At 45.2% G+C, this 27730-nt stretch overlaps 1 protein-coding gene across 9 annotated transcripts in view; it reads right to left on the reverse strand.

Annotated features, from left to right (window-relative positions):
• CCDC91 (coiled-coil domain containing 91) overlaps positions 1-27730 on the reverse strand; it is a 319501-nt gene that overhangs the window by 238411 nt on the left and 53360 nt on the right. The window lies entirely within an intron of this gene.

Genomic DNA, 27730 nt, shown 5'->3' on the forward strand with positions numbered 1-27730 from the left:
ATAAAGTTTGTCAGAGTTGTGAATCTGTTCAGAGGCAGGGATGCCTCGGCTTTTTTGGCATCGAGATGTGCCCCAATGAAGTCCAGTTGCTGGACAGGGATTAGAGTGGATTTTCGTTGGTTTATCTGTAGCCCTAGATCCCTAAACAGTGTGATTGTCTTCTGGATTGTGTCCTATGCTTCTTGTTGAGTTGGGCCTTTGAGAAGGCAATCATCCAGTTAAGGGAAAATTATTATTCCCTGTTTGCATAGATGTGCCACTACTACTGCTAGGGTTTTGGAGAAAACTCTTGGTGCAGTGAATAGGCCAAATGGTAGTAGTCTGTACTGGAAGTGTGTGTGTCCCACTGTGAATCGCAGGATCTTCCGGTGAGCGGGATGTATAAGAATATGAAAATAAGCATCTTGGAGGTTGAGGGCTGAAAACCAGTCCCACTTTTGCAGTGCAGGAAGTATCGTACCCAGTGTGACCATCCTGAACTTTTGAGTGAGTACGAACTTTATGAGCTTCCTGAGATCCAAGACAGGTCTCCATCCCCTATTCTTCTTCTGGGTCAAGAAATAGTGGGAGTAGAACCCTTTCCCCTTGTAGTGGGAAGATATGATTGACTTCTTGCCGTAAGAGGTGCTTGTGAGAAGGGTCCCTGAAGAGGGACCGGGGGAACGGGGGGGGGGGGGGGTTGGTAGTCGTAAGGTAAAGGGAATGGTATATCCCAATCATACGATCTCTAACACCCATTGGTCAGTGGTTATTGATGCCTAGAGGTGGTAGAATGGGCGACGGCAGTGACCAAAGCATGGGGACAAATTGAGTGTAAGCACTGCCTGGTGAGGGAGATTGTCCACACCCTCCATCAAAACTTCAAAATTGTGGTATGGGTGGAGCCGATTGAGAAGTCAGTGATTGAGATTGAGGTGCTCTCCGTTGCTGCAAATGTTGACATTGTCTTTGGCTCTCGTATGGGCGTTGCTACTGTCCGTTAAAGTCGTTGTCTCTGGGCCTCTGATAAGGTGGTACCTCCTTCTCTTTGCAGGTAGGGTGTAGATCCCCAAAGTGCACAGAATGGCTTGGGAATCTTTCATCGAATGGAGCACCTGGTCCGTCTTGATCGAGAACAACTTCTCTCAGTCAAAAGGTAAGTCCTCGACCTTGGTTTGGAGTTCTTTAGGAATGCCCAAGGATTGCAACCAGGACACCTGGTGCATCACTATGGCCATGACCATGGTTCTGGCTGCAGTATGCGTGACATCCAAAGGCACCTGGAGGGCTGTTTTCACAATGAGTTGTCCTTCGTTTAGAAAGGTCTTGAATTATGCTTTTTTCTCCTCTGGAAGCTCCTCAATCATATTTTGCTAACAGAGAAGAAGAATTGGTGAAATGTCGCCAAGGAGTAAACTTTTCATCCAAAGAGGTCGAGCCTCTTATCTTGTTCCTTATCTTGAGGGGTCAATCTAAACTGTTGTTGTTTGCCGTGTTAACTGACAGCATCGACCACCAAAGAGTTGAGAGGCAGGTGGGAGAAGAGGAAGTCTACCCCTTTGGTGGGGACGTAATACTTCCTGTCTGCCCTTTTGCATGTCGGTTGTATTGAGGCCAGTGTCTGCCAGACTGTCTCTGCCAGTTCCAGAATCGCATCATTAATGGGCACAGCAATCTTGGAAGTGGAGGAAGGTTGCAGAATTTTTACCAGTTTATGCTGGCTCATCTGAACTTCCTCCAACAGGCGGTCTTGGCTCTGGGCGACTCGCTTAAACAGTTCCTGGAACTGTCTGAAGTCATCTGCCAAGGTATGCAGCAGAGGCATAATTGCTTCGTCCCGTGAGGAGGAAGAGTTGCGTGCAGGAGAATTTGCTTCCTGATTCGTGCCTGTCTCAGTGTCCTCCCAGATGTCCTCAGCCTCCATTGGCTGCAGGGTGGGGGAACGAAGGTTGAGATCTCATCTCTCCTCTGATCTGTGGGTGGTTTAGAGTGAGGGCTCCTGTAAGCTGCCCAGGGTTCCCAATGTGCCCATTGCATTGGGAAGGCCAGCAGTGGGTACATCCACGGTGGTTCATACCATGATTGACTCATCTGATTATAAGGATGTTTGGACCCCAAAGGGGTCCAGGGTGGTCTTCAGTCTTTTGGTGAGGAGTGGTATATTGAGAAGGTGCATGATCCCTGCACATCATCTTCACTGGACAAATGTACTGCAGCCTGAGAAGCATGCGGATCCCTGCTGCAATGTTCAGGAGATCAAGCAAGGGGGCAAGGTAGCTAAGTCTCTCTGTTGCAGCCGGTTCAGTGGCGTTTCTGATGTCGGTACCATCGGTGCTAATGCTGGCTCTCTCTACCAGTGCTGACACAGAGGCATGATGCCTGAGGAGACATTCAGTACTGAGTCCTTTACAGGCTAGTCCAGTGCCGTGGGGGAGATGTGTCTCTGTCTGTGCCTCGACTCCACCTCTTTCCATCAGGACTCAGCGGTGCCCGGAGTGTTATAGGTGCTCACCTGAGCATGTGTCGGCATCGGGGGTAGCGACCTGGCAAGGGACCACCCATGTTTCTGTGGTGCTCTCTGCTCAGAGAGCTGTGCCCTCTTCCTCGGTCTTTTAGAGAAAGGCATGTCTCCTGCCCCTCCGTTGGTCCATCTCTGAGTGGAGAGATTTTGCCATCAAGATCCTTTTGAGTCAGAGATTCCGGTCATACTGGGCTCTCACCTTCAGGGGTGCATTTTTGTGGAATATGCACCTCACCGAGACATTGATCACACAAGGAGTGCCCATCAGAAACGGGCACTGCTTCGCGCCAGAAGCCACATCGTTTAAAGCCTGGGGAGCCAAGCATCTTGAACGGTTAACCAACCCCGCTACGGGGAAACTACGGGGAGGGTAAAACGGGAGAAGTTTTTTAAACTAAAAACTAAATATAACTTTCTAACTGGCTAACTATCTAAACTATTATTTCTAAAGGTATGGGAAGAGTGGTGAACATTGCCCCAGATATATGCCTTCAGACAAGGAAGGTTGAGAAGGAACTGGAGGGCTCGGGTCATGCGCATGCTACACATGGCACCAATGGCACCGCGAGATGCCTACTGCGCACATGGGACCCTCGCAGCCACTGCTACCATAAGTCTCCGATCGACGGCATCAGGACGCATCGACACCTGACGTGGAGCACCCACTGGGACAGCACTCAAATAAGAAGCTTGGAATCTCCCCCTTACAAACCATATAAATCCTAGCTTTTTTAAAGTGTTTTTTTCTTCAGTGTTACATATAGAAAAGCTGTCCCTGGCCCAACACTAGATCATGCCCATCCTAGGCCTCAGGTAGGTGTAATGTTGGTGTGGGAGAGTTATTCTACATTTGTCTGGAAGATTAAACATTTCTGTGGAAGGTTAACTTTTTAACTAGAAATGCAAACTGTTTGAAATTGCTCAAGGGTTAGAATGTTAAAGTCCTGGGAACATGAATTAGCAGGTATGCCTTTCAAATTTATTATACAGATACTCTCATTTCTATGGCATATATTTATCTATCACATGGCTCTGCAATTTCTCACATAATTCCATGATACATGTATGATATATACAAATCCTGAGTTTTCTTTTCCTTGGAGTGCATCATATCTCAATAGAGATTTGTTTCATGAACTACCCTCCACTGTCCTTCATAACTCAAGTCACATGATCTTCCATTCAAAAATCAGAGAACTAAAGCAATTATTAGATGGAAAATTAATCAAATAGTTAGTGTATTTTACTTGTTTTTGTGCAAACCAGTAAGAGAGCCATCATCCTGTAACTAGCCATCTCTTTTGGACCACTAGCAAATGCAAAGAGTTGTATTTATACCCCAATTGTGAATTACAGTACCCAAACACTTAAAAAGTACTAAGATGAAAAATAAAGACTATGCCCCAATTACAAGACACTATACCAGTGGTTCTCAACCCACAACTGATTTGTCGTCAAATCAGCACACAGCTGTGGCCCACGTGACATCCTCTGGCCCATACAAATAGTATGTACATATTTTGTGGATGCAGCCCACATAACACAGAGAACTGCATATGCATATGACAAATAGGTTGACCACCACAGGGCTACACACACTCATCAAAACAGAAAGTTTGTCAAATCACAGCAACTAGAGAAGGGATGGAAGCAATTCAGACTGTTCTCTTAGATCTCTGCAAAAATCTATCATTTTGAAAAAATGATAGAAAATAAAAATGCTATACTGAGCCCTAATATCAGAGCTTATCAGCACCTGAAATATGGAAAAGTTGTGTTTTTCAACTGAGAAGAGCACCTTTCAAGTTAAGCAACAGTCATTTGCAAATTATCACACCAGCTTCAGAACATCTAGTCTTTCAGTGCTAGCTAACTGAGGGCACATCAAAAATACAGGATTCTTAACAGAATTATGAAATATCTACTAGCAATGTGTCTTACCATATACAGTGTAGTTCTACATTCCACAACAAGAAAATAAATTACAACAAGGGGAATACTCTTCTCTAGGCGCTTGAAGAGCTCTGTAATTTGAGCAGGCATTGAAAATGCTCAGTAGCGGGCTTGATCAGAAAATTTTGCCAAATTCTCATTACAGATATGCCAAGGGCATCCACACTAGATATGTTCCCAAGTCCCTTCATGTATAGCATGCTGAAAGGGCACTAAAATTAGCAAAGACAGCACAAGGAAGATTCTCAAAAGTATCAAAATAAATGAACAAAGAGCTTCTCTGATATATCCTTGCTCCAAGAGGTGCGGAAACTACATGTCAGACAAAAAATAGCCCCAGATCAGTCAAGACTGAAAGGCTACAGAGAAAGATAAATGCAGTGAGAGAATCCCTTGATCTATCCATGTGTCGGAAGGATGCCAATAAGTGGAAGCTTAAAAAATCTCCAACTCAACTGTACATCACACAAACAAAAGAGAATCTCATTCTTCAATACATTCATGTGTCAAAAATTCATATAAGCCAAAGAGATCCGAAAATGTTAGAGTGTACCAAGGTACCACATCCTGTAGATATATTGGCAGAGTGGCAAAAAAGTGAGACCCACTGTGACAGGATCCCCAGGGTACAATCTGGAACTGTGGGACCACTATGCTCCCTTAACTCTCCAATCTGAGCTCTCTCACACAGTGCTATACCAGTGACAAGCAGCAAAACCCCTCCAGGAGCTGTGATCACTCAGCCATCAACATTTGGAGCCACAAAACCAGCTAAATTGCATGAATGCTCCCTGAGCCACTCATGAATCATACAGATAGAGGCATCAGCCAATCACCCCAGCCCCCAGCCTTGCGCCCTAGAAATATACCATCTTATACTGCTTAAGACTCCCTTGGACAGTGCTAGTTCCTTAATTAGTTCACCACTTTCTTCAAAGGAAAATGGACATGCATTAGCCTTTGTAATCTGAGCTGAGATTCCCCAAGCACTTCAACAAAAAATACAATGTTTTAAATAAAGTATAAGACAGATTTATTAACTACAGAAAGATAGATATTAAATGACTATAAGTAGTAGGCATAGAGATCAAAGTTGGTTACCTAAGAAATAAAAATAGAAACAGTCTAAATTCTAACTGACAGACTAAGCAAGATTTGAATCGGTCTCTCTCCATTGGATGTTACAGGGAGCTTACAGTCCTCTATACTAAGACTGAACTCCTTTCCGGCCTGGGAGCAATCCCCTTAGTTCAAAAATGGTCTCATTGGTGTCTTCCAAGCTATCTTCCAAGTGTTAAGATGGGGGAGAGAGACACCAAGTGATGTCGTCACTGTCTCTCTTTTATACTTTCTTCCCGCTGCTAGAAAGATCCTTGCTGTGACATGGGGGGTCAGGCAGCCCACATTGGTCGACAGTCCCCATCGTGTGTGTCTCCTCTCTAAGTCATCTCTGGGATAATGGATTCTTCTTGATGGGCAATTAACACCTGTGTGACCAGTGATAGTTGCTCCTTTTCCCTACTGAAAGGCCAGCTCTTGGCATCTCCTAACCTCACAATATATTTCAGTCACACATATAGTAATACTTCATAAATTCACATACAATAATAGTACATACAATCTAACAGGATATTAAGGTTCAACAGATCAAGACTTTTAAAATGATACCTCACAAGACATACTTTGTACAAAACATATAATAATCATATGACAGTGGTGAATATGGGGGTTCCAGGGTTCTACTTTGAGTGTCACACCCACCATCTTGTGGAGAACAGTAAAGTGTTCAAGCACCAAATTTTGGGCAGGCGGCGGGAGGGCATGCCAGGGAACTATTGTGACTCATCTCAAGCTCTACCCACCCATCAAGCTCCAGTCACTCCTAACACCAAAATAAGAGTGTAGATTGTGCAGATCTTCACAATATGATTGTCCCTCTTCCTTCTTGTGCTTCAGTCATTATTACTGACATTTAAACTGCCTGCCTTAAGTAGGCTTCAGAGTCAACATCCCATTGAGATGAACACAAGCAGTTCACACTTCTCAGAGCAACTGTTTCAGTCTGTTTGAAGACTGAGGCAGACATTACTGAATGAATTTATGCTCTGTTCACATACTGAAGGTTTTCTTTACAACTAGAGACTTTCTTTTTAAAAGGTTAGATTCTGGAGAACAAGAGGCCAAACATCACTAAAAAGAACTGACTTTAGATGCTAGGAGTCAGCCCAAATTCCTCCTTGAAGGTGACTTAAGTTGCCCCATTTTCCCAGGGTTTACTGGAAGAGTGAGAATGCCATCCTAATCTTAACACAGTAGTTTGTCCAGAGGGAAAAGAAGTAAGTTAAAAACTGTCTCAATCTTGATGCATCAGCATGAAGAACAGTAACAATGTGTTCAACAAGCAGTCAGTATAAAGCATCTACATAATGGCTCCTATGGTATGCCTTTGGACACTAGAACCCCACAGCTTATCTCAAGGCCCTGCATTCATCAGATACGTGGAGGAGGAATCTGGTCTTGGCTAGCACTTATAAACAAAGCAGTTCCTGACCCAGGCAGCTTGAATCAGCAATTCCTGCCCAGACCGCACCCCCACTCTCACATCCCGGAGTCAGCAGTTTTTGCTTGGATTTCATTGAGACAGCATCTATTGCTCAGCATTTCTCAAAGATCCAGTTTTTACTCTGATAGTGCAATCCACAGTACTCCAGAATCATGCAGCTCCTCTTAGTCATCGCCAAGGAGTCCTCTCCTGGCCAGCACAGACTTACACAGTTCCCCTTTCAGCTGCTCCAACATGTGAGATTCTCCTGCTTTCCAAAGTTCTATTGCAGCTCCTGCCAATATAAAGCATTCATGTGCCAGGGTGAAGCCCATATATAATTCCTGTCAATCTGAGTCACTCATTCTCAGTCTGCCATCAGGATGCATGTCATTCTGAGCCTTAGAAGAGCACAGGAAAAACCAGTCATGCGCCAACATACAAGTACAGGGCACTTAAGGATGTCAGATTTTTTCAAGATCCTGCTAAAAGGCAGAAACAACACACCTTTTTGTAAGTCTGAGACTTAAACCAAAGAAATAGGGATATACTGAGCTGTAATAGCTCACCATAGGTCTCACTGACCTTGGTAGTATTACAGGGATCATATTTTCACATACAGGAACTCTTCTTAAATAATCTTGAGGCACAAATAGGTTTTTCCTTCGGGATTCCTTCCTGTTCTCTTTTACAAACATCTACTGAATACACAGTAAAGCCCGTCATTTATCAATGTTTAAGTAGCTCCCCCACATCCCTCAAAAGGTACCTATATAAACTTAAAATAAATAAATAGCACAGAGCAGATGCTTTTACATAAGTACTTCCACCATATGAATACGGAGGGAACAGAGAAAGGAACTGAAATCTATCACTCTTATACTGGTACCATATTGAAGAATACTCCATGTGCCTCCCTCAATAAAACAAACAGTCAGAAAAAGTAGTGTATGAGGAGTCATCAGTTTTTGAGACATTATAAACAGTAGCATCAGCAAAGACAGATACAGCTGTGTACATTGCTGGCCTATGCAAATACATACTATTATTGTTTTCCCTAGTCTTTCCTCATTCATTCCTTCATATTGCTTTTATTGTATCTTGCCCTTAAATCTTAAATAAGAGTACAAGCTCTTTGCAGCATCAGCTCTTTGTCTTTTTACTCTGTGCTTACACAGTACCTAACACAACGGGTCCCTAATTCTGATAGGAACATATTACTGTAATTTAAAAAAGAAAGTAGTTCTACCTCCTGCTACTAGTCAGCATAATACAAGTATTTCTTTAGCATGATGCTGGAGGAAGATTTTGTGGAAAAATAGTGCGTATACTTTGACTACTGTATCTTATCTTTTTCCCTTATACCAGCAAAAAACTCCATCATGCTTATTTATATTTTTGTCCATATCCAGATGATGGATAAATTAGTCCAAAGCTCTGTCTGAAGGGCATGGGGGAGAAGCGTTGGTATACCATCCTCCCCACAAAAATTTTGCATTTTCTCTTTTTTATTTGAGCCTACAGTGAAACGTGGAACATAGCATTACCATCGACATACACCCCCATTTTGAGGACTCATCCTTCTAACCGAGCACTGTGTAATTCATAAGCCTATCCTTTCATGTTGTAAATACCTGGGGAAAAAATGGTGCAGATCCAAGATTCAAAAGTTGGTTTTAAGTTCAAGTGAACCATCAATAGCAAAAATCCTTAATGTAAGTTTTATAAAGGAATGTAAAACCAAATCCTGACATCTTAACTTTTCATTTAACTGTATTAAGCCTAAATATTGAAGAATGAATAGGCCAATTTTTTGCTTTGTCAACTTTAATTTTTATGAATGTAACATTTTCAAGAAATTGATGGGACTTTTAACTACCTGTTCTTTGTCCACTATAAGTCTAATGATGAAAATGTGCTGGGACTCTTTCAAGGGAACATGATGCTCCCCAAAATTATTTTAACAAAACAGTGTAGCTCAGCTTTAACAAAAGGAAGACTTGAGATTGCCATCGCTCAATGTGAAGATGATGATGTAAGAATAGTTCTATCCAAAAACCTTGACCAGGCAAAGCCACAATTTCCCAATAAACCAAAGGTAACTTACAAGGCAATTTTCAGAGTAACAGCCGTGTTAGTCTGTATTCGCAAAAAGAAAAGGAATATTTGTGGCACCTTAGAGGCTAACTATGCTCAAATAAATTGGTTAGTCTCTAAGGTGCCACAAGTACTCCTTTTTTTTTTTTAAAAAACAAGGCAGTGTCCATAAAACCTTGTATCAGTCCTATAAAATCTTGTTTCTTGCAATAAACCACTTTATTCATGAAATATTTGCAAGGATTTAAGTGCACTGGAACTGTGTGAAATAGTAAAAGAAAGAGTGGTATTACAAGTTTAAACTGGTTATATTATACCTGAATACATAGGGAGGTGTGTGGTTTTTTTTTAAATTTTAAAACAGCCGGATATAAACCACTGCAAAAAAAAAAAAAAAAATCAGACTTGCTTATAAATCACACAAAACTTTTAAAGGATGTAACATTTGGCTTAAATTAGACTTTAGAAAATAGATACTATATAGGTAAGCCAAAATGTTTTAATTTTGTGAAAGTCACTAGCACATCTGATTTGCATTCAAGTAAATAGATTTGAAGAACTCTATGAACAACGTGATGGATGTAAAATTATTTGTGAAAATACTGTGACACTGGTAAACCAGGTGCCAGCTTTTGCCAAGGCTACAGGAGTCATGTGATCACTAACAAATTCATAGCTGGAAACCAGACCAGCTCACCTGTATGTTAATATTGTTCAACATGGGTATTAAAATTGTGAGAATGTGTTTAGTCTCTATAAAATGCATGTAAGTTGCTGCATGCATTAATCTTACTTGGGATGTCTGCATCCCATGCTATAACATAATGTTAGTTTTGCTTTGTAATTGTTAAAATGCCTACTCTAAACTTGTAAACCTAGACAGGAAAAGTGATTCCCTTGCCCATCCAGAAGAACTATCAAGTGTAAATGGGCCATCGCGGAACATCACAACACAAAGCCTGGTTTAATGGCCCCCTTACATCCATGAAGGTGAAGGAAGAACATCTCATCAGCTTGAATTCTGGAAGAGGCAAATAAAGATAACTAACATGAAGATTTTTCATCTCTTTGCTGTTTGAACTCTTAGAAAGGCTGGAGCTAAGAAACAAAAGATAGAGATCCCAAGGGTTCACCTGGGTTGGCCTAAAAATACATTCAGTGCTCACAAATTACTACACCCATAGACCAAACTCACCGTCTATATATGCTGCCTGCTCTAACCTGTAAAAGGCTCTTTTATTTCTTTTTCCTAGTTAAATCCTTTATTAGGTTACGAAAGGATTGGCTACCAGCATTGTCTTTAGTGTGAGATCAAAGATTCAAACTGATCTGGGGTAAGTGACTAGCCCCTTGGGACTGGGAGCCACCTCAATATTTTGGTGTCAGTGACCATTTATCACTAAGGCCTTGTCTACACTGCCACTTTAAAGAGCTGCAACTTTAACTGCGCTCAGGGGGGTGTTTTTTCACACCCCAGAGTGAGAGTTTCAGCGCTGCAAAGCGGCAGTGTATACAGTGCACCAGCGCTGAGAGCCACACTCCCTGCGCTGGTAGCTACTCCCCTCATGCAGATGGGTTTTGTACAGCGCTGGAAGAGCTGTCTCCCAGCACTGGTGCCACAACTACACAGCCACGTTAAAGCACTGCCGCGGCAGCACTTTAACGTTGCTAGTGAAGACATGCCACCCAGCAAACTGAACTTATGGTAAGATAGAGGAGTGCCCAACGGGACTGTCTGTGACTCCATGGTAAGACTGTTATAGTGATCCAGGAATTCACATTTGTTACTGAGTTGTTGAAATCTAATTATAAACCATACCACCAGTTTGGGGTGTCTGCCCTGCTTTTGACAGCTGCTCTGAGGTTGGCACTCTCGGTCGGGAGCCACTCCAGACAACATGTCAAATGTGTCTTCCTTATTATTTGATTTTGGTTTAAGTGACACTTAACTAAAGCAAATAATAATATATACATTGAATGGAATCCAACAGAGTAACACAATTAAACACAACATTGGAAGCAAGTTTAATGAGGGCAACTTTTGCATAGGCACAAAAAGTATGCCAACGTTATGTGGGATTTTATAGTTATAATTAGTTTACATGATTTATTCACTAAAATACTATAATAATTGGTGGAAATCTTTAGTTCCTCACATAAGCATTATATCTTCTTCAAAATACAGAAAAAGAAACATTTTGGCTTACACTGGAAACCCAGCTCACTCCCAACAACCAGATAACCACCAAACCATAATGTGTCCTTAATCTAATGTAATACTGATAGTTTATCTTTACCTGTGATCTACTGGTGTGTTTTTCCATATTTTATATGGAATAATAAGGATCCAAACAGTCACCAGCCAAACACATAAATACAAATAAAGGGTAACTCCACAGTACATTTCAGCTTCCACCTGTGACAAAAGAGGTGTAACATGCTCAGAGACTTAAAGAACTTTTTCCAAAGAAAAACTACTAAGCAGTACAGTATGTTTTCCATGGAATAGCTAAAGAAACCCTGTGGCTGCAATGGTGTGCTGTGCTCAGATTTAAGAAAGGTTGTATCGTTAATGTTAAGTGTAAGAGGACAGAGTGTTTTAATATGAGTTTAATCGTTATTCAGGCAACAGACCCATAAGTTTTGCGTAAGAAATGCAGAATCAGAACTCCTTTCGTTTTCTAATGTCAAGTTACTCAGACCTTCCTGACACTCCCAAATGAGGAACCATCCCAGTATCCTAAAGGCTACTGTCACTGTTGAAGACATAGTTGGCTACTGGATTCTCTTTTTTTGCGTCACAATAGCTGACTTGTAGTTTCCAGAACTTTCAGTGATCTCTAAAAGTTTTACCCATATATTGTCAATGTATAAAATACAAAAAATAATGACTGCAACTACCCTTAGGGTCCTGGAGGAACCCTGAGTTTGCTGTGGGTGGATTTGTTTGTTTTTAATTTGGCGAGGAGGAAATTGGGGAAAAAAAGATGGAAGAGATTGGAAAAACAAAGACTGACCAAACCACCCTCCCTTCTGACAGGAATTGAAAACTAGGATCTTATCTGCACAAAAGTTGCAACAGGTTTAACTAAAAAAGTATATTTCTAAAACAGTTTAGTTAAACTAGTGCAAGTTTGTGTGTAGCTTTTCTTATTTCAGTTTAAGAGTGTCATATTTATTTAGCATAATTGATTATAAACAGATTACATAATTAAATAAAGCATTCTTAACATTTTTAAGAGTACTCACACAAACTTGCACTGGTTAACTAAATTGGTTTAAATACACATACTTATTAAACCAGTGCAAGCTGTGTGTAGATAAGGCGCAATTCTATTATTTAATAATATCCTCTGTGGAGGTTGAGTCAGAGACGTTCGTGTCATCACCAGTTATTCTCCCATTGCAACAAATCACTGGAGAATCCAAAGTTGACAACACAGACCAGGACAGAAGACAGAGACAATAGATGCAGCATAAGTAGCCCTTCCAGGGCCTCAAAGATGGCACTTAAATTATCAGTTCCAATATAGAGGAATTCTCTGAAGAGAAGGCTGATGTTCCGTGTGGCATGAAAGTAGACATCACATGCCTGTAAGAGACAGAGACAACAGCACCAAACATCCCTGGTATGCATATTGCTGTGAACATCTAAAGCAACATTTATGGCAGTGTGATACTTGTATACAACAGAAGACAACTGGGAAACACTATGGTACAATGGAACTTATGGCTGAACATGATAGCAGTCGTCTCTGTTTACAAACCACAAGGTGAACAGCTTGCATGGTCAACCAACTTACCACTGCCAGAAAGAGCATGCCTGGACACTAGCAACTTCAACAGTCAGGCCACCATCTTGGGATACCCCAACAATGAAAACAGTGGGAAAGAAGTTGAGAAGTAGATGGCAAAAAACAACCTGATCTTGCTCTATGAACTTCCCCCCCCCATCCCACCAAGGATCATCATACCTTCCATAGTGCAAAATGGAACAAGGAGTATAGCCCTGACTTAGCCTGTCTCATCTCTGAAAATGAAAGGCAACTTCAAAAGGGAGTCATGGCACCGATTGCAACATACACCAGCGCAAGCAACAACAGAAGCTGCAACTCAGGAAAAGCTAGGAACCTAGGGAAAAAAACGGTTACTCATCTTCTCAGAACTGTTATTCTTCACGTCCATTCCAATCAGGCGTTTGTGCACACACATGCACAGTAGCCAGAAGATTTTTTTCCCCTAGCAGCAACTGTAGGGTCAGCTGGGCGCCCCCTGGAGTCACACCTTTCATGGCACCCAATATAGAGCCCTGCCGACCCTACACCCCCTCAGTTCCTTCTTGCTGGCTCCTCCGACAGAGGAGTAGAGGGTGGGTATTGGAATGGACATGAACAACACATCTCGAAGAATAACAGTTATGAGAAGGCAAGTAACCATTTCTTTCTTCAAGGGCTTGTTAATGTTAATTCCAATCAGGTGACTCACAAGCCTAAGTTCAAGAAGCAGGGTCGGGGTCATCCGCTGATTGGACCACTGCTCTTCCGAAGGCCGCTTCGTCTCTGGCCTGTTGCATAAATCACATGGTAAAATCGTGGCTGGAGGACCACATCACCGCTCTGCCAATTTCCTGAGTAGGGATCTGCGCCAGGAAGCTGTTGATGAAGCCTGCACCCTGGTGAAGAGCACAGTGATTGGGGATACAAGAACCCCCACCAGGTTGTAGCACTCGCAGATGCAGGATGTGATCCATGACAAAATGTATTGTGATGACATGGGTAGGCCTTTCATGCTGTCCACTACCGCCACGAACAGCTGGACTGATTTTCTGAAGGGCTTTGTTCTCTCAATGTAGAAAGCTAGCGCACGGCAGACATCTAATGAGTAGAATCTCTGCTCCCTGCCACCAGGCTGCAGCTTAGGGTAGAACACCGGGAGAAAGATGTCCTGGTAAATGTGAAATTGCAATACAACCTTCAGGACGAAAGCAGGATGAGTTCTGAGCTGCACCTTGTCATTATAGAATAAGGTATAAAGGGGGCTCTGAGGTTAGGGCCTTGAGTTCAGACACTCTCCTGACCGAGGTTATTGCCACCAGGAACACCGCCTTGTAAGAGAGGTAGAGCAGAGAGCACATTGCCAAGGCCTCAAAAGGTAGTCCAGGAGTCTAGAAAGGACCAGGTTGAGGTCCCAGACCAGGATAGGCTCACTGTCATTAGGGTAGCCTGTAGAGCCCTTTTAAGAACTGGCTGACCATCGCGTTAGCAAACACAGAGCAGCCCCTCCTCACCCGGGTGAAAGGCCGAGATGGCAGCTAAGCGCACCCTTACTGACTATAACAAAAGCCCCTGCTGCTTCAGATGGAGGAGGTAGTCCAGAATAAGCAGCACTGATGCTAGTGTCAGCGACAAATGGCGCTGTGCCGACCAGATTGAAAATTTCTTCCACTTGGCAAGGTATGTGGTTCTTGAAGAGGGTTTTCTGCTGCCAAGGAGGACCTGTCTAACCTGGTCTAAAGAGGAAAGCTCCATCAGTTTCAACCATGGAGCTTCCATGCTGTGAGGTGAAGCGACTCGAGGTTCAGATGTTGAAGATGACCGTGATTGACTCCGAGGGGAACTCCTCCATAAATTTAGCCATCACCGAGCAGGCAGTGCAGGAGTACCTGCTGAGGATGGCCTACTGGTTGGATATTCGGAGTTGCAGTCCCCCCGTGGAGTAAACCTTTCACCCGAAAAAGGTCTAATTTTTTGGCATCCCTATTCTTGGGCAAAGGGCCTTGAAATCCTTGTCTCTCTTGCTGGTTGGTGGCATCTAACACCAGGGAATCAGGCTGAGGGTGGAAATAGAGGTGTTCATAGCCCTTGGAGGGCACAAAGTACCGGCGCTTATTGTGCTTGGCCATAGGTTGCAGAATGGCCGGGGTCTGCCAAAGGGTCTTGGTCATGTCCGTGATTGTCTTTATCAGCAGTAAGGCAATATGAGCAGGACCATAGGGTCTGCATTATCCACAATTTCCTCCGCCTTAATGCCCAAATCCTGGGTGACCTGGAGCAGCAGCTGCTGCAACACCCTGGAGTCTTCTGGAGCTGGGACTACTGAAGTGCTCGCTAGGGCCTCATCTGGTGAAGAGAAGACCAACTGGGGAGGTGGTTGCTCCCTACTGTCCCCACCCGAGGGATCTCTTGACCCCATGGGAACTGCGGTAGCCTGGTCCCAGTGCTACGAAAGGCGTGGGTGTCGGTGCCAACATTGGGGCCCATGCCAGTTCCGGCACCTGGTGCAGCATGTGCACTGGGGTTCCTGTAGACGCCGTCACAGCCAGCACTGATGACAGAGGTGGTGTCAGTGCCGGTACTGTGTCATGTGTCGTAGCCACAATCGGGGCCACTGATGCCTCTGGTGCTAAAGCGGTCAATGTCAGTGCCGCAGTCGGTGCCAATGACCGAGGCACTGGCTTCGGTGCCAACCGTGGTGGAACAAGCGTTGTGGACGGCACTGATGCTGCACCTCAGTAGTACCCCTGACTCTGATCCTGGGCTTGATGGAAGGCCCACGGAGTCCAAAAAGGCTACTATGGTGGATTTTGCCATTGAGGAGCCCACTGCATCGGGTGGGACCGCCTATGGTGCCATGAGGCGGATCTTCTGCTCCTGCCATAGTCAAGCAGTATGAGTTCGACTCAGAGTAGGAGGACCAGGGTGGCCCTGCTCCTCTTGAGGTTGAGCGTCGAGAAGCAGGGGACTGACTGCGCTCCCTAGATGGCGGTGCTGGAGTAGAAGGGTGCCATCTGATGGGGATCAGCGTGCCATCTCACCAGCTTTCTCTTTGACCACATGGGGTGCCGTGATGGAACCTGCAGTGCCGGGACGCTCTCTTGTCTTGGCAGCAAGAACAGTGCCATGAGCCTCAATAGGTCCTGCGCCGCCTCAAGGTGGACGGGAGCGGTAGATGCTCCGATGGGTGCAGTGAGCAAGACGGGCCTGGACTCGACTGCCTTGTTTGGGCAAGAGTCAATGCGGCCCCACTCTTTCGAGTCCCCAAGCCATAGCCCTACTGAGGTGCTACTGGTGGCTAGTCCCTGGGTCTTGCAAAGGGAGATCGGCCTCGCTCTGACTTCTTTTTCTTCTGTACCGACGATTGGGACCAATGCCAAAGGCTGCAATGTCCATGAGAGGCTCCATGATGGTGCCAAGCTTCCTTGCCAGCATCTTTCTTTGGTGCCAGATCATTCAAAGATGGAGCCAGAGCACTTTGCGCCGAAGACATGCTGGGTGCAGGATCCCCAGCGCCTGGGTCCGACTGAGGTCGGAAAGCTGCCTTCATAAGGAGAATTTTGAGACGCTGCTCCTCCTCCTTAATGGTTCTCAGTCAGAATTCCTGATAGATTTTGCAGCAGTCTTTCTGGTGACCCTCACCCAGGTACCATAAGCAGGAGGTGTGTGGGGGGGGTCACTTTTTGGCATGCGCTTTGCACAAATCTGGCAAGTCTTAAAGCCTGGGGATCGCGTTATGCCCTAGTAAAAAATGTGGGGGGGACCCCCCCATAACTGAAACTTATAAAAGAACTATTAAACTATACTAACTCCTGGAAACTAACTATGAACTTCGTATAAAGTACTGCTAATCTACTCGCCGAAGCAAGAGAAGAGAAAGGGAAGCTCCAACTATTGTCACTGGCGGTAAGAAGGATCTGAGTGGGTGTAGGGTTCACAGGGCTCTATACTGGGCGCTATGAAAGGTGTGACTCTAGGTGGCTCCAGTGATGAGCTGCCAAAATCTTAACAACAGGTTCCCGCCTCACCCCACGAGGGGGGCGGTGCCCACCCCCGCCCCCTGGGACTCCTGCCCCATCCAACCCCCCCACATTCCTTGATGCCCCCCCAGGACCCTTGCCCCATCCACCCCCCTCCCCGGTCCCCTGACTGCCCACAGAACCGGGCAGGAGGGTCTCGTGGGCCACCGTACTGGGTGCCCACCCACCCCGCTCCAAAGAGCCAGAAGGACCTGCCGGGGGCGAGGTGCGGAGTCCCAGAGGTGCTTACCTGGGGCAGCTCCCAGGAAGCATCTGGCAGGTCCCTCTGGCTCCTAGGGGTGGCGGAGCATAGCTAGGTGGGGAACAGGGGGAGCAGCCGCTCCCCCACTGATCACATCAAAAGTGGCGCCTTAGGCGCCAACTCCCTAGGTGCTCCAGGGCTGGAGCACCCACGGGGAAAATTGGTGGGTGCAGAGCACCCACTGGCAGCTCCCCACCCCGCGCCCAGCCCCAGATCACCTCACCTCCACTCCACCTCCTCCGCTGAACGCACTGCCCCGCTCTGCTTCTCCGCCCCCTCCCCCGGCTTCCCGCGAGTCAGCTGTTCGGCAGGAAGCCTGGGAGAGCTGAGAAGCAGGTGGCGGCTTCACACTCAGGCCGAGGGTGGCAGAGGTGAGCTGGGCGGGGAGCGGTTCCCCTGTGTTCCCCCCCACCCCCGGGTTACCTGCTGCGGCGCGGGCGGCCCTCCTCGTGCCCGTGCCCCCCATCCCCCGCCCCAGCTCACCTCCACCTCCCTGGGCCTGAGCGGGAAGCCGCCGCCTGCTTCTCAGCCTGCCCCAGCTTCCCGTGCAAACAGCTGATTCGTGGGAAGCCTGGGGGGGGCGGAGAAGCAGAGTGGGGTGGCACGTTCAGAGGAGGCAGCAGAGTGGAGGTGAGCTGGGGAGTTTTTGGTGGGTGCTCTGCACCCACCAAAAATTTTCCCCTTGGGTGCTCCAGGGAGCCACTTTTGGCCGGTTAAATTTAGAAGCCCTTTTAGAACCGGTTGTCCCTCGCGGGGGACTTCTAAATTTAAAATTTAACAACTGGTTCCAGAGAACCGGTGCAAACCGGCTCCAGCTCACCACTGGGTGGCTCCCAGGTCAACCCTGCAGTTGCTCCTAGGGGAAAAATCTTCCGGCTACTATGCATGTGTGCGCACACACACCCGACTGGAATGGACATGAACAAGCAGTTGAAGAGGAAACAACGTACCTGCCAAGATCCACCTTCAGAAAGGCTGAATGCGAAGGCGTTTACCTCTGAATTGGATGAATTCACCTGTAATATTACTCCCACATACAAGCACTATGGAGAATTTGTCTCCCTAGTGTGGAAAACTGCCCCAAGTACATCCCTAGGCAAGGCCAGGCCTGGCCTAGACCAAATGGCGCCTCAGGCAAGCAGTGTCTTCAGTTCCCTCCCCCTCCCCCCAACCATTTATTAATCTTTTGAATACCTTATTTTATTGCATTTGTAGTCCATTTCACAACTTTGATGCACGATTTGCATTCATGATTTATCCCAGTCATAAGAAAATAAATATGCACGCTAAGATCTGTATTTATTCATGTCATATCTATGCAAATAAAAAAAATTCATTTCCTCTAAGCTTATAGAAACTTCAATTTCTTGATGTTAGTACACTTCATTTATTCTTAAAATTAAACTGTGCACAACATCGGACCAGTATTAAATAGCGTTACAGTAGGTGACAGCCTTAGAATGTTAATCCTAGTCCTTTAATTCAAAAAGGTTGCTTTTCTTGCCTTTGCCCTCGCAAACTAAAGCACAGCATCAGAGAGAAATCCAAAGACTGGCCAATGGCATTTTCAAGTGATAAAATAGCAAGTGATGTCAGTCTCTCGTTGGCCATTGTCGATCAAGATATGTTTTAATGAGCCTGGGCTTTGAAAAGCTGTGCTCACCACTCTCATGAGTAGAATCCTCAGAGCTATCCACACATTAGGAAAATTGTCCTTCAGCTCTGCATCATGAATGAGTTGGAGAACTTGGAGTGGAGAGTGCTTCCCATGAGGCAAAATGAGATGGATGTTGTCCAATTCGACATAGAGGTCTTTATCATTGATGTCCAAACATTCCCCATGTGTCAACATCCAGTGAAGGTCTGTAAATTATTCGAGAGTTTTCCTGTCCACCAGCAGCTTACTAAGGCTATACAAAATCCTGCAGGTCTTTTTGTGGTGTTTCATTTGTCAAAACCTTTCTTTGATGGGCACAGGCAGCATCAACGACCAAAAAAAAAAAAATCTCCTTGAATTTTTCTTCTAAGCTTCCCATCACCTCATCTGTGTCCTCATACCAAACCGTCCCTCCTTCCGATGAATATGAGTGTCCTTGAAGACCAGCTCATATCCTAAGTTTTCTGCCATTTCTTTCACAGCAGTGATGGCATCTTCAAATCTACTGTCTCTGTAGGTCACAACAAAATCAAGGCAGCTTCTCATCAAAGTAGCAGCGACCACAACGTCCATCAACTGAGTGTGTAATGCCTTACTTACAATGTATACTTGGAACAGGATATCATGCCAAACCACAATTGAGACCAGAAATTTGAAGTCAATGATCTGGTTTAACAGGCTTTGTGCCTTGTGTCAGGTTCCGGCCTTGGCTTTACTCCACTGTGCCAATTCCATTGGGCATCAAAAACCTAAGTCACTTGGTACCTCACTGGCCTAATGCTGTCAATGTGGCTTTCCCAGTGAGTGTCACTTAGTGGCTTCACGCTCAGATTTGTAACACTGTCTATGAAAGTCTTTCACCTGACAGTCAATGCTGAAAACAGTATGTATATCCTTTGCAATACTCCGAAGAGAGATGCTGAATCTAAAGATAATGATGCTGCATCTGACACAAGCAGGTTGAGCGAATGGCAGCCACAAGGCACAAACAAAACTGTTTCTTCCAGTCACATTTGCACTGTTGTCATAGCCTTGGCCATCCTGAAGCTTCATTTTATTCTCAAAATGTTCTTAAACAGTTCTGTTAGGCCTTTTCCAGCAGAGTTGTCCACAGACCGGAAACAGATAAAGTGTCCCTTTACTTGGATACAGCCATCCTCGTCATCAACAAATCTTACTGTTAATGCCTGGAAAGCCATATTATTCTTTGCAAGGAAGAGGGTAATTGGGATCAGACACTCGAGCACATTCCTCCAGTGCTGGGTTTCTACATTAATAATGCACTGGTTTTCTGTGTCTATGCATTTATTCAGCTTGAGACTGGACTTGACCTCCATCCATTTGGAGTAGGCCATAAAATGGCTGGGTAGCTTCATGTTGCTTCAGAGCATCAGCTAAGTTATGCCAGTAACTGTAACCAAAAAGTTGTAAGACTCCATGTTGTAGGATTTTTATATATATATTTTTGGAAGTGTATACATACCCGCTTTGTACTTGGGCTTTCAGAACAAACCAACCAACAATATAAAAGATATTCAAAGCTGTTTGACTTGGACTCCTTTTAGTGAAGAAACCACTGTGCTCAGGGAAACACTTATGAGAAAGATTGGAAAGGAGGGGTGTGATCACTGGAGGGAGCTGACTGAAACAGGAAACCCATGCCACAATAGCAAAAAAGCATGGGCCACCATTCGCACGCTGAACCCTGATGAACAACCAAACATCACCACCACAGTCTCTCCCAACCAAGCCACATGCCAACTCATCCTCAATGCAAATTCATCCCACAAAGCAGAGCACAAAACAAAAGAAATCAAATGGAAATTTTGCTTGTTCCTCAGAGACAGAAAACTTCACAATATTGAGGAGCTGTCAATAGCTATGAAAACACTAAAATGTGGAAAGGCAGCCGGACTCAATGGCATATTTAATGCCAACTATTACTATATTTCAGGATGAGAGCACTGAAGTGACTACTTTACTTCATCTCTTGCTTGGAGACAATACAGCCAGCTAGGCTTTAGAGTCAGGTCAAAGTGATTTCACTACTCAAACCTCATAAAGATCCCAACTCTGCAAAAAGCAATCACCCCATATCCCTACCATGCTCAACCAACAAGCTATATGAGCAGATAATGGATAGAATAAGCTCAATAGTTGAAGAGCAACTGACTGATGTTCAAAGCAGTGTCCACCCAGGACATTCATGCTATGGCCAACTTGCATACCTAACTCAATACATCAAAGATGGCTTTCAAACCTTCAAAGTTACAGGGGCAGTGTTTGTTGATCTGTCAACTGCTTACAACATAATGAACCATCATGCAGTTTTACTGAAACTGGCAATAATTTTGAGAAATTATCCGATGGTCCAGATCATCTCCCTCATGCGCAAGAATCAGTGGTTATCACCAGAAAATTTGATGGAGGATTCAACCAAATGGGTTACCTCAAAGTTCAGTGTCAGCACCCTTGCAATATAATATCTACACAAATGACCAAATCAGAATTCCCCACCATGTGAAGATTCATTGTTGCAAATTTCAGAGTAACAGTCGTGTTAGTCTGTATTCGCAAAAAGAAAAGGAGTACTTGTGGCACCTTAGAGACTAACCAATTTATTTGAGCATAAGCTTTCGTGAGCTACTAATGAAAGTTTATGCTCAAATAAATTGGTTAGTCTCTAAGGTGCCACAAGTACTCCTTTTCTTATTGTTGCAAATGACCTTTGCATTGCAACCAAACTGGAGAGAACTGGGGACACCAAGTGCATTCTAATGGACTCCTTAAGCGTATTTGGAGAATACTACCACAGGTCCCTGAATGTCAATCCAGCAAAACATAAGTGCACACCTTCCATCGGAAACTTCATCAGGCCAAGCAAAATCTCCAGATTTCATGGGATGGTACAATTCTTGAGCACTATGAATATCTAGTGTACCTTGGGGTAACAAATTAAATGCGGACATACAAAGAGCACATCAAGCAGCGGAAAAATAAAGTGAACTCCAGGAATTGTGTACTACAGAAACTGGCCAATACAAAATGGGGAGCTAACCCCAAAACACTCCAAGCAACCTGTCTCACATTGTGTTACTCAGTTGAGGACTATTGTGCCCCAGTATGGTCACGTTCAAATGATGCGCACAAAATTGATACTGAACTCAAGCAAACCTGCAGAATCAACACAGGGTCTCTGAACCTGACCCCCACACTGTTGCTATGCCATCTCATAGGGATTGCACCACCATCAGTGAAGTGAAATGCTTTCAGTAAAACAGAGACAAAAAACAAGTGCATGATCCAAGATACCCACTGCACAAACAGATTCCACCACCTGAGTCCAGAAAGAGCCTTTCCCCTTAAAATCCCTTACCCAAAAATATCAATGTGGAAAGCTACAGAGGAACAAAATGGCAAGAAATGCCGACGATCCTGGAGAACGTAGTTCCTTCCGAACAATAAGCCCCAGGCACTGACCTCAAACAAAAATATTGGTATATTTTAAATCAAGCAAGAGCTGGGATGGCAAAAGACTGGTGACAATGTGACAAAGTAGAAGCTGAGGAATGATGCCAAATGGGAACGTGGAGAGCTTAGACTAGTGATACTCAGTCCTCAGTGGCTCAGGAGCCAACTTAGCCATCGGTATTACCCGAAAGAGCGACAGTAGGGTGAATGCATTGTTTCATTTACTATATAATTAGTTTATTATTCTCACAATACAACTGACCAAATATTCTACAATTGGTTAATAACAGGTGTGGCAAATTGCCGGCACTACTATGATGGGTCTTACGCACTCTCTTCTTGGGTGGGGGGCGGGTTTTCAGGGCACCATTTCTTGCCCCTGAACTGGGGTATTAACTAGTGTCCTAGAGGAGTGGAGTGGAGAGGGAGGGACCCATTCCCCTGGCTGAAATCTCCGTACTTTCGCCTGACGGTTGTAATATGTCCGCTGGGACTCTTGTGCTTTTTCCAAATGTTCTTGTACTATAGGGGTTACTCGAGATATTCGCTCTCCCATCTGTGTCACGTGCTCAATTACATTCTTTCCTGGGTTGGGTTGTTCTTCCCAATCTTCCTTGGCAATATCTAATATTCCGTGTGGGTGGCGTCTGTATAGTAGTTCCAAGGGAGAGAAACCAGTGGATGCCTGGGGTCTTCCAGTATAGCAAACATTAGATACGGTAGAAGGGTATCCCACTCTTTTCCATCCTGAGCTACCACCTTCCGGATCATACTTTTAAGGGTACGGTTAAACCGCTCAACCAGTCCATCTGTTTGTGGGTGGTAGACTGAGGTCCGTATGGCCTGGATGGTAGTAGGGTACATAACACTTTCATTAATTTTGATATGAAAGGGGTTCCTTGGTCTGTCAGGATCTCCTTAGGGATGCCCACTCTGGCAAAAACCTGGAGTAGTTCTTTTGCTATTGCCTTGGATGTGGGGTTTCTTAAAGGAATGGCTTCTGGATACCGCGAGGCGTAGTCAAGGATGACTAGTACGTTTCGGTGGCCCCGTGCCGATCTTTTCAATGGGCCCACTATGTCCATGACTATCCTCTCAAAAGGGACTTCAATAATAGGCAAAGGTATTAATGGGGCCCACAAGTGAGGTCGGGGGCTATGCAACAACATTCAGGGAAGGAGGAGCAATAGGGCTGGAACTCTGCACATATTCCTGGCCAATAAAACCTTGTTAGGACTCTATGCAGTGTCTTGTCTACTCCTAAATGTCCCCCAAATAGATGACTGTGAGCTAACTCTAGTACTGCCCTTGTGTGTTTCCGTAGGACTAAGAGTTGCTCTACTTCTTCCCATCATATTTGCGCTATCCTGTACAACAGATCACGTTTGAGCACATAATATAGCCTTGGGCCTTTGGCCTTTCCTTCCACAGCTACGCCATTTACTTCCACTACCTCCTCCCTTACATTCGCATATAGCGGGTCATTGGCTTGGTCCTGCCTGAAATTCTCACGTGCGGTACCAATCTGACCTAATTCCAGGGAGCCTGTTTCTACTCCTCCCCCTGGGTTGCCCCTACTTGGGCTAGGAACCGCCTCCAAGTCCTCACTGGCCTGAATTATCTCCTGGCCTCCTGAACGGGTTCGCCTACCAACCAGGGAGGTTTTCTGGTTCTCTGCTAGAATCCTGGTCCCCAGTCTCTTATCTGCTCTCCTTTCCCGCCTACACTTTTGGGGTTTTCCAGGGGATGAGAATAACTCTGGGGCAAATTCGACAAACATTGGGGTGAGGCTATCTGTAGGTGCCTCCATCTCAACCCGGGGGTTACTACCCTCCCCTGGCTCTATTGTGGGGAGTAAGCTCTCAAACCCGGGGAAGTCCCTACCAATTAAGACAGGGTACGAGAGCCTGGGGACCACCCCTGCAGTCACCCTGGATCTCAATCCGTACTGGGATTGTGGGGTAGAAATTTAAGGTGCCATGAATGCATGTTACCCCTGTGTTTTTGGCCCGGGTTAGTTATGATTCTCCTAGAGTTCTCGACAGTCCAGGGCCTTGGGTTTGAAACTGGCTTCCTAGTTTGCCATGTCTCACCCCCTGGGGTCTGGAATAGTTCGCGGGCTGCCAGCTGTCTTTCCACGAGAGAGACCAACTCATCATAGGTGGAGGGGTCATTCTGGCCAACCCAAGCCCGGAGGCTTGGTGGTAGCCTCCTCATATACCAGTCCAGTACCAGGAGCTCCATCATCTTCTCAGAGCTGAGGGCCTCAGGGCACAGCCATTTCCAGGTCAGGTGGATCAGGTCAAACAATTGCGATCGGGGTGTCTTGTCCTCCATATACTTCCACTCATGGAACCTCTGGGCTCGCAACGCTGTTGTTACTCTGGCTCTGACCAGGATCTCTGCCTCCAGCTGGGGGTAATCTGCTGCAGTCTCCGCAGCCATATCGTAGTAGACCTTCTGGGCCTCCCTACACAGGAACGGGACGAGGATACCAGACCACTGATCTCGGGGCCAGGCCTCCCACAGGGCTGCTCTTTCAAAAGCCAGGAGGTATGCCTCCACATCATCCTCCCGTGTCATTTTCTGTAGGCAGTGGCTGGCCTGTATGGTCCGGGTCCCGATTCAGCTCCATAAGGGCCTTCATCTGATTCACCAGTTCTTGCAGCAGGGCTCGGTCCTGGGCAGCCTGACTCATCAACAGACGATTAGTCTCCTGCTGCATCCGAGTCGCCTCCTGTTGGGCGGTTGCTTGGACCCAGGTAGCCTCCTGCTGGGCTGCGCTGGCTTGTATTAGGGCCTTGACCATGTCATCCATCTTAGGGATGGGAGGGTTTGGCTAACCCTGGTTTAAGTCCCCAGCACGTAGATCCCACTGCTCGCACCCCGTGTGGCAAATTGCCGGCACTACTATGATGGGTCTCGCGCTTTCTCTTCTTGGGTGGTGGGGGGGGTCAGGGCACCATTTCTTGCCCCTGAACTGGGATATTAATTGCCCCACTAGTGTCCTAGAGGAGGGGAGTGGACAGGAAGGGATCTGGGCCCGCCCTCTACTCGGGGTCCCAGCCTAGGGGCCCTAGGGATAGTGGTAAGCCACTAGAACTAGAGGTGTCTTCCCCTGGGCTACTTCCCTCTCCTGCCCTTCAGCTTGTGGGGCTTCCTGCCCTCCCTCTGCACAAACCAGGTGTCCTTTTACCTGGGGTTTTGATCTTCTTAGCCCACTGCAGCACTTCTCCAAACTCTCCTCTGCTTCCCTCCAAACTGCTCTGTACTCCAACACCAATCCACTCTGCTTCAACTCCTCCTCTTCTCTGATTGAAGCAGGGGGGTTTTATCATGTGACTTGCTTCAGGTGCTTTAATTTATAGCAAACTTTCTTCCCTCTACAGGGAATAAGGCTCCCTTCTAATACTCTCCTGCTGCCCTCTGGCCATGCTGTATCCCACACAGTATACAAGCATCCTGACTGGTTAATAATTAAAATCACACAGTGTTTTAATATCATGTGCTGCAAAGAACCACAGGAGACATATTAAAGAGCCACTTGCAGCTCCCAAGCCTCAGTCTTAGTATCACTGGCCTCGACCATCACTTGAACGCTACTTGCTGCAGTGCTCCGGCCAACATACTGCACCCATGAGGAACTATTTGAGGTAAGTGACAACACGAGGTCTTGGCCGCAGTTTTGGAGAGACAAACTATGATGATAAAACTTTCCATTGACAAAGAGGATGTTAACAAATAAAAATAAAACAGTGATCATAAACTAATATTAAAGGGACCAAAAAACAAAACAAGATCAACCTTAAACCAAATGAGTTTTTAAGACTTCTCTACCACAAGATTTCCTCCTCCAACACAAATACCTCTAATCTATCCCTCTATCCTTCTGAATCTCCTGTCCCAGACATAGAAGAGGCAAAGAGGTAGTTATGATAGAGGTCCAGGCTTATCTCCTGTGCAGTCAGAGTTTCTCCCCAAAAGGTAAAAATCTCATCCAGTCCACACTCTTACACATATAGAATTAAGGTACCCAAAAAACTCTAAAGAAAGAACTAAAAGTAACATTTTCAAAACCACCTAAATGATTAGGCACCCAAGTCCCATTCACCTTTAGTGGGACTTGGGCACCTAAGTCACCTGCATGCTTTCAAAAAGTGTATCCTACAGCTTCATTCTTCTTAGATGTCCTATAAAAACAGCAAAGACCCATAGGCCTGGCTCCTTTGTCCTTTCTGTTTTGTGAATCTTTGGCCTGGGAAGCAAAGCTGCAAGATGTGACCTGCTTCCTCCATTCATTCCCTACCACTTACCAAGACAACAGTACAAATCTCATAAGCTGGTAAACTGGAGGAGAAGAGGAGGGTGTTTTGGTACAGGCAACATTACTATTTTACGGTTGTCCCAGAGACACAAACCACATACATCCGCAGTTCTCCGTATTAGTTGTTGCTTTAAAAAGTAAGGTTAGCCTACAATGCAGCTAGAAGATATGGAAGTTGGTGGTAACGTTTACAGATTATACGCCTCCTTAAATCACATTAGCACACTTCTAAACCACATAGTAATTTTGAGTTTACATTCTGCTTCAAACTTGCGTAAATGAGTAGGCTGGATCTAAGCCATCCATCAAGACTTTGGTATGGATTTTTGTAATTTATCAAAATTAGATATCAGAGCATAGGATTCTTTGATTATTGTTATACTCTGATACATTGCATTTATTATGTACTTTTGTCCATGTCTCCTGCACTCTGTAGTTAATACGTTTCCACAGGGACTGCTGACATGAGTATCTCTGAACAACTTCATTCACTTTTCCTTCCCACCATTTTTAAAATCACATCGCTAGAGAAAGGTTTCCTTCTTTGGGCCGAAAATGTGGCATTTTCCCCTAAATTATACTGTTCTGGGGTTAGATCAAGCAATATTCAGTACTGTATCCATGTCAAGTTTAAGGTTTATAACTTGTAACTCTACAATGGTGCTATCTAGTTTTGTAAAGGAAAGATACTTAGGCTTTCTGAAGAGACAGGTAGCAATTGCTTCTGGCCCTAGAATATCATTAGCTATCAGACTTAAAAATTTCCTAAAATACTTTTTGAATAAATGTCACTTTAAAGTTGTGCCACTGTTGCCAAGAAGGCCAATGGCATTTTGGGATGTATAAGTAGGGGCATTGCCAGCAGATCGAGGGATGTGATCGTTCCCCTCTAGTTGACATTGGTGAAGCTTCATTGGAGTACTGTGTCCAGTTTTGGGTCCCACACTACAAGAAGGATGTGAAAAAATTGGAAAAAGTCCAGCGGACGTCAACAAAAATGATTAGGGGACTGGAGCACATGACTTATGAGGAGAGGCTGAGGGAACTGGGATTGTTTAGTCTGTGGAAGAGAAGAATGAGGGGGGATTTGATAGCTGCTTTCAACTACCTGAAAGGGGGTTCCAAAGAGGAT

This window comes from Natator depressus, chromosome 1, assembly GCF_965152275.1.
Source record: "Natator depressus isolate rNatDep1 chromosome 1, rNatDep2.hap1, whole genome shotgun sequence".
In the NCBI taxonomy this organism is placed as follows: domain Eukaryota; kingdom Metazoa; phylum Chordata; order Testudines; family Cheloniidae; genus Natator; species Natator depressus.